Source organism: Daphnia pulicaria, unplaced genomic scaffold (genome assembly GCF_021234035.1).
Source record: "Daphnia pulicaria isolate SC F1-1A unplaced genomic scaffold, SC_F0-13Bv2 h1tg000064l, whole genome shotgun sequence".
Lineage (NCBI taxonomy): Eukaryota > Metazoa > Arthropoda > Branchiopoda > Diplostraca > Daphniidae > Daphnia > Daphnia pulicaria.
Window position 1 is genome coordinate 1 of NW_025804786.1, and position 7500 is coordinate 7500.

Sequence of the window (7500 nt, forward strand, 5' to 3'; positions counted from 1 at the left end):
GCAGTTCGCATGGATTAGCGCACTTTTGCTGCGCTCTTCATCGATCCACGAGCCTAGTGATCCACCGTTCAGGGTCGTATATAAAACGACATATTCGTTTTCTTCTCTCTTTTCTCCAACCCGCCCAAGCAAATGAATGCGAGGGCGGAGAAAGAAAGCAGAAAGAAAATGTTCCGATAAACACTCGTACTAGAATTTGGGTTTAGTGTGTTATTGTGATTTTGAATTCTTCCTACTTCATCGAGAGGGCGAAGGGCAAGCTTAAAAAACATTCGGTTTTCAACGGCATAGTGTCGGGCTTTGGAGTGTTAGTCTATACGACGCACACGCACGCAACCACGAGTATCTACGCCCGAAAAGAACGTCCAGAGTAAAGTCTCACACTTTCGTCCCCCACCGAGAATCAAAAAATCCCGAAGACGAAGAGAGAAACAAAAAAAAAACAATTTCGATTGGGCGTATCCGCTTTAAACCACCGCGCATCAGAGCGCCTGATACCCGTTCAAAATCTTGATGTTTTTTTTTTTTTTTTCCGACTCTCCATCCACCGAGTTTTTATTTTTCAAAGTGTTTGATTTAGGGACTAAGACTTTATAAATCTCCTTTATTGTTCCTTCGGTACTCGCGGCCCCAGGCGGGCTATCGTATTCTTCACTCTACTAACGTCAACACTGTGAGCGCCGCTAAAGGTCGAATGAATCTATAGAGACATTCACCATCGAAGCAGGAAGAATTTGCTCACGGCCATAGACCAAATCGAAAGACTTTGTGTTTTTTTTTGAGCCGAGAGGAAAGAAAAATCAATTTGAAAAGGCGAATCCGCTTTAAACCCACCGCGCATCAGAGCGCCTGATACCCGTTCAAAATAAATGATTTTCTTCCGTCAACCCACACATAGTTCATACGATGTCTTACGCCGAAGACTTTTGATGGGGTTTTTTTTTGTTTTGCAACTTTTAGTTGTTTTCGTGCTCAACCAAAGCCATATGCGCAAAACATTTGTCTTGTTCGTTTATGATCCTTCCGCAGGTTCACCTACGGAAACCTTGTTACGACTTTTACTTCCTCTAAAGGATCAAGTTCGACCATCTTTCAGTCTCGCCGTTGGTAGGCACCGCACGGGCAGAGATTGCTCCCCACTCGACGGCACCCCGACAAGCCCGTCCGAAGGCCTCACTAAATCATTCAATCGGTAGTAGCGACGGGCGGTGTGTACAAAGGGCAGGGACGTAATCGACGCGGGCTAGTGACCCGCGCCTACTAGGGATTCCTGGTTCATGGGGATCATTGCAGTCCCCAATCCCAACCACGAAGGAGGTTCAGCGGTTACCCGGTCCTTTCGGACAGGGAGAGTGAAACACGCTGATTCCTTCAGTGTAGCGCGCGTGCGGCCCAGGACATCTAAGGGCATCACAGACCTGTTATTGCTCACTGTCACGCGGCTGGACGCCGCTTGTCCCTCTAAGAAGACTGCGTGACGGACGCGAGAGCAGAAGGTATCGCCGGGGATGACGACGACCGAATAACAATAGAGCCAGCCCCCGCGAGACATTCCCGACAAAGCCCCGCCATACCTCATCCGCCAGGCAACCAACCCGTGAAGGCCGTACACCCGACGAACAAAGCACAACGAAACCAAGCCGAGAGATTGCCTCACTAAAGGAACCAGTCCCACCGAGACCCGAATCGCCGCCACCTGATCCCGACGCCTCCGTACTCCCTTCGGTTTCAATTGATAAAACCCGTCACCTATTTAGCAGGCTAGAGTCTCGTTCGTTATCGGAATTAACCAGACAAATCGCTCCACCAACTAAGAACGGCCATGCACCACCACCCACCGAATCAAGAAAGAGCTCTCAATCTGTCAATCCTTCCAGTGTCCGGGCCTGGTGAGGTTTCCCGTGTTGAGTCAAATTAAGCCGCAGGCTCCACTCCTGGTGGTGCCCTTCCGTCAATTCCTTTAAGTTTCAGCTTTGCAACCATACTTCCCCCGGAACCCAAAGACTTTGGTTTCCCGGAAGCTGCCCGTCGAGTCATTGGAGTAACTCCGACGGATTGCTGGTTGGCATCGTTTATGGTTAGAACTAGGGCGGTATCTGATCGCCTTCGAACCTCTAACTTTCGTTCTTGATCAAGGAAAAACATTCTTGGCAAATGCCTTCGCTGTTGTTCGTCTTGCGGCGGTCCAAGAATTTCACCTCTGTCGCCGCAGTACGAATGCCCCCGTCCGTCTCTATTGACCATTACCTCGGGTCCAAAAGTAAAAGACCAGCAAAATCGGACCGAGGTCCTATTCCATCATTCCATGCTGCGATATTCAGGCGTTGGGATACACCTGCTTTGAGCACTCTAATTTGTTCAAAGTAAACGTTGCCGGCCGCCCGAGACACCCGGTGAAGGGCACCCCGAACGATTGACTGGGTGGAGCGAATCGAGTCAACTACGACCAAAATTTAAAAAAGAACCCGAAAGAACTTTCCAACTCTGGCCGCAGATACAACAACGACGCACCGACCACCACTCCGGCGATGTTGTCCGACCGTGAAGAGAGTCGGGCTTTGACACCCGGGCTCCCAGAGCGTGAAACGCAACACCCTTGATTCAGAGCGGCGCCGCCCGGCCGAAGACAGACATCCGACTACGAGCTTTTTAACCGCAACAACTTTAATATACGCTATTGGAGCTGGAGTTACCGCGGCTGCTGGCACCAGACTTGCCCTCCAATGGTTCCTCGTTAAAGGATTTAAAGTGTACTCATTCCAATCACGGGGCCTCGGAAGAGTCCCGTATCGTTATTTTTCGTCACTACCTCCCCGTGCCGGGAGTGGGTAATTTGCGCGCCTGCTGCCTTCCTTGGATGTGGTAGCCGTTTCTCAGGCTCCCTCTCCGGAATCGAACCCCGATTCCCCGTTACCCGTTGCAACCATGGTAGGCGCGTAACCTACCATCGACAGTTGATAAGGCAGACATTTGAAAGATACGTCGCCGGCGCGAAGGCCGTGCGATCGGCGTGAAGTTATCCAGAGTCACCAAAATTGGTACGGTGCGCGAGCCCGAAAGCCCGGCCCCGACTGGTTTTGATCTAATAAAAGCACCTCTTCTGCGAGCCCGAAAGCCCGCAGTCGAGGCTCGAGTGCATGTATTAGCTCTAGAATTACCACAGTTATCCAAGTAGGATGGAGTGGATCTAAGGAACCATAACTGATTTATTGAGCCATTCGCGGTTTCGCCGTCTAGCGGCTTGTACTTAGACATGCATGGCTTAATCTTTGAGACAAGCATATGCTACTGGCAGGATCAACCAGGTATTTCGTGTATGTTTGTTTGATATGCATCCGGCGAGTTGCGGGTTTTTATTTCGCCCACGCATCACCAAACACACACCAAATCAACACGTTTTTCGTTTTTTTTCTTTTTCTTCGGAAACTAAAATTTTTGATCGCAACGCCTGGCGTGTCACAGCGAGTCCCAGTGAAGAGAAACACCGATCCGATCCGTTTGTTGGATTTTTTTCATTTCAATTTCCAAAGTCAAAGACCATTCAACGGTCTATGAGCCCAAAGTGAATCGGATTCATTCGACCGGTCTTGATATATTCATCAACTTTTTTTCCCGTATTACGGTTTTCGACGGTCATATGTGGCGTGCTGTATGCTCATAAGTCAAGCCTGCTTTACTAAGCTGACAAGCATACATCTTTTAAATTTTTGTGGGCTCAGAGTTTTATTTTTATTTTTCCACCGCCGAGGCACACTCTCGCATCACCCCGCACGACACACACACACACACACACCTCACCGCTCAACGGTCACACGAGGCAGAATTTTCCGCAAAGACTTTCGAAGAGAAAGAGAAAACTCGGAACAACCGCGGTCAGAGGCCAGCATAGAGGCATCGTATAGAAAGTCATGGGCGGAAAAAAACAAATCATTTCAAGTCGAGACAAGCAACCAGACTACCCCTATAAAAGTGCGCAATTCTTTAAGAGTTCACCGAAGAATGACCGAGATCAAGTATGCACGAAACGAACATATTCCAAGGGCAGCTGAATAAGCGATTCTGCGCCGAAGCGCGAGAAAAGCAAGCGGTACACCGATGGGGATCGTTTTTTTATCGTGTTAGATTCGTTGTTGTCAAGCAAGGATTCTCAAAATGTTTTTTGCATTGCACCCAAGTTTCGTACTGATTACTTGTCGCAGACCGGTGACTGTCAAAAAAAATTTTTTTACGTTTTTTCTTGAGAGGTCACTGCCTACACACAACTCCGGGCGGGCCGTACACTCACAGCCGTTTGAATTCTCCCTTCGTGTGTCATGGCCATAACTGAGCGTACATCTTACCGGGCGCCGAGTTGATCTGGCTTGTTCGATGAACGTTCGGGATACGTACAATCGATATAGCTCCAACCGTAACTCGTTTGTAATTACGCCGGCCATACTCAGCGGGCGCTCAGCTCAGCTCTCGATATCTTCCGTCGAAGGGAAGTTCGTAGTAAAAGAGAGTCAGAGTCGACGCCACATTTTGCGGTCCTCGCATCTCATCCGATTTTTGAATTTTATAGATTTGCCATCACTTCCACCCAATTCTCTCGTATATTTCAATCTCTTGACTTTGTCCGACCGGGCCGTCTTCGCCCCCCTTCAACTCCGTCCATCTCCACTTCTGTGTTCCACACAACGAGCTTCCGTCAAACGGCAAAATGTGAAATATGCGCACGCCGCACGAAATAATTTGAAAGCGTTCTGTTTGGTGGCTTTTTTATTTTTTATCTCTCGGCTCACACACACACACACACATTTCCGCCTGAACGGTAATTTTTTTTGATACGGTGTCAAAAAGTGAAAAGACGCGCACCATTTTCTTTTCTCTTCCGTATCGTCGCTGACGGTAAACGCTGATGGTTATGATGCCGTAAGTTTGGAAGAAAGAATCTTTCCCGTCTTGTCTTGTTACGGTAAAATAACAAAGAACAAGCGTCCGATTTCTCTCACAGACGGCCACAGACAAACCACACGTGCCGAAGAAACGAAACGTCCGAAACCAAAAAAATGTTTGACGCGCGCACCTCTTCTGAACTTTTCGACCAAGAGTCGTTGGATCGAGTGACGAGCTTCTCAGCTGTCGCACCAATCGGTGAAGCGGGCGTTTGAATTCCCGTCCACATCGCGGTTCGGATATATTTTTACATATACCGACCATCGGAAATTTCGAAAACGGTTTTACCGAAGGAATGATATTTCACACACCGACAGCTCATCGAGTTCGTCTCCGTTCAACGGTTTTTTTTTTTAAGACTTTTTGATCGCATGGGGCTAAACTGGTTAGAGCAAAGCCGCGATCCAAGCAGTGAAAAAAAAACAAAGACAGTGCAAGCGCGATCGAACGGAATCGAAACTAAAATCATGTGAAGTGGCGGGCGGAAAGGAGCTCAGCTACGGTGGAAATGAAACTACAACTAACGCCGAACCGGACAACTTCCCATTCTGCGTCTTCGTTTCATTTCCCAAAGCTCCCCGTCGATACCAAAGTTTTTGCGTCGAAGCTACTAAAGAAATTTCGCGCTTTCCTTTTCGCCTCTTTCGCCTTCCCTTCGATATCTATCCAACCACCGGCTTCGACTTTATTTCTTTCACCCGTCTATTCGCCCGATAGTCGACGGTCGGCCATTCTTTGGTATCGGCCAGGCGGACTAACAAGAAGTAAGACTCGTTTGAAAAATTTGGACCGGGCTTTACAATCGCTGCTTGTCGTAATGTCGCAAATTTGAAAAAAATTTTCAATTCGAGAAACCAAACTATTCGACACTTCGAAAATTTTTGGGACTCTGAAAATTTTTCCGAGTTTAGGAATCGAGACCTCTTCTATACTAAGGAAAACCACTAATGTTCCGCCGTTTTCCGGCTCATTTTTAGCGATTGGACGGGGACATTGCCCCATCCAACCGCCAGCCGACTTTCAGGAACCGTCGTTTTCAAAGTTGGGACTTAGAAAATTTTCGACGAGTGGGAATTTTTTACGGTCGCAAGTCATCACGACACGCCCGACCAACCCATTTGAGAGCCGCCACGCCTCGACGGTGTGACGGCTTTTTTTCGAATCGACGGGTCTCGCTCACTCCTCTCTCGCGCCGACCAGAGGCCGGGCGAAGAGAGTCGTTGCCAAACACCGTCGTCGGAAATGGGAGAATTTGAGTGGGAATTTTTTACGGTCGCGAGTCATCACGACACGCCCGACCAACCCACTTGAGAGCCGCCACGCCTCGACGGTGTGACGGCTTCTCTTTTCGAATCGACGGGTCTCGCTCACTCCTCTCTCGCGCCGACCAGTGGCCGGGCGGAGAGAGTCGTTGCCAAACACCGTCGTCGGAAATCGAGAAATTTTCATTTCCATTTCCATTTTTTTTCATCGGCCTTTATACGTCCAAGTCCCGCCAACCACGTCACTACCACGTCGTCGGGACTTAGAAAAATTTTTCAATTTTTCGGACTTAGAAAATTTTTCAACTTTCTTTTTTTCGACAACCTCTTCCCTATATAGGAAAGTAGTGGATGTTTCCGGGCAGTAACTGTACGAAAAAGTCGATTTCCGAATTTTTGCCGGACATTCACCTGAGCTCAGGCCGGGCCGCCCGCTCAACTGCCGCCCGGTCACCACCAAAAACCGGTCTTGGAAATTTTAGGACTTAGAAAATTTTTCAACTTTTTCTTTCTCGACAACCTCTTCCCTATATAGGAAAGTAGTGGATGTTCCGGGCAGTAACTGTACGAAAAAGTTGATTTCCGAAATTTTGCCGGGCTTTCACCAGAGCTCAGGCGGGGCTTTCCATCACACCCGCCGACCGGTCACCACCAAAAACCGGTCTTGGAAATTTTAGGACTTAGAAATTTTTTCCAACTTTTTTTCTTTCGCTCTTTCTCTCTTTTTCAGCCGTCTTTGCTCGTCCCAGTGCCGCCTATAGCTTCACTATCCATCGTCGGGACTTAGAAAAATTTTTCAATTTTTCGGACTTAGAAAATTTTTTCAATTTTCATTTTCGACAACCTCTTCCCTATATAGGAAAGTAGTGGATGTTCCGGGCAGTAACTGTACGAAAAAGTTGATTTCCGAAATTTTGCCGGACATTCACCTGAGCTCAGGCCGGGCCGCCCGCTCAACTGCCGACCGGTCTCCACCAAAAACCGGTCTTGGAAATTTTAGGACTTAGAAATTTTTTCCAACTTTTTTTCTTTCGCTCTTTCTCTCTTTTTCAGCCGTCTTTGCTCGTCCCAGTGCCGCCTATAGCTTCACTATCCATCGTCGGGACTTAGAAAAATTTTTCTATTTTTCGGACTTAGAAAATTTTTTCAATTTTCATTTTCGACAACCTCTTCCCTATATAGGAAAGTGGTGGATGTTCCGGGCAGTAACTGTACGAAAAAAGCTCATTTCCGAGAGGGTCGCCGGACTTTCACCAGAGCCCGGGCCGGGCCGCCCGCTCAACTGCCGACCGGTCTCCACCAA

At 48.2% G+C, this 7500-nt stretch overlaps 1 non-coding gene across 1 annotated transcript; it reads right to left on the minus strand.

The window, feature by feature from the left end:
* Nucleotides 1-1012: 1012 nt before the first annotated feature.
* On the minus strand, nucleotides 1013-3308 carry LOC124317916. Its single transcript, XR_006912383.1, has one exon. It is a non-coding gene; the product is annotated as a small subunit ribosomal RNA (ribosomal RNA).
* Nucleotides 3309-7500: the final 4192 nt, after the last annotated feature.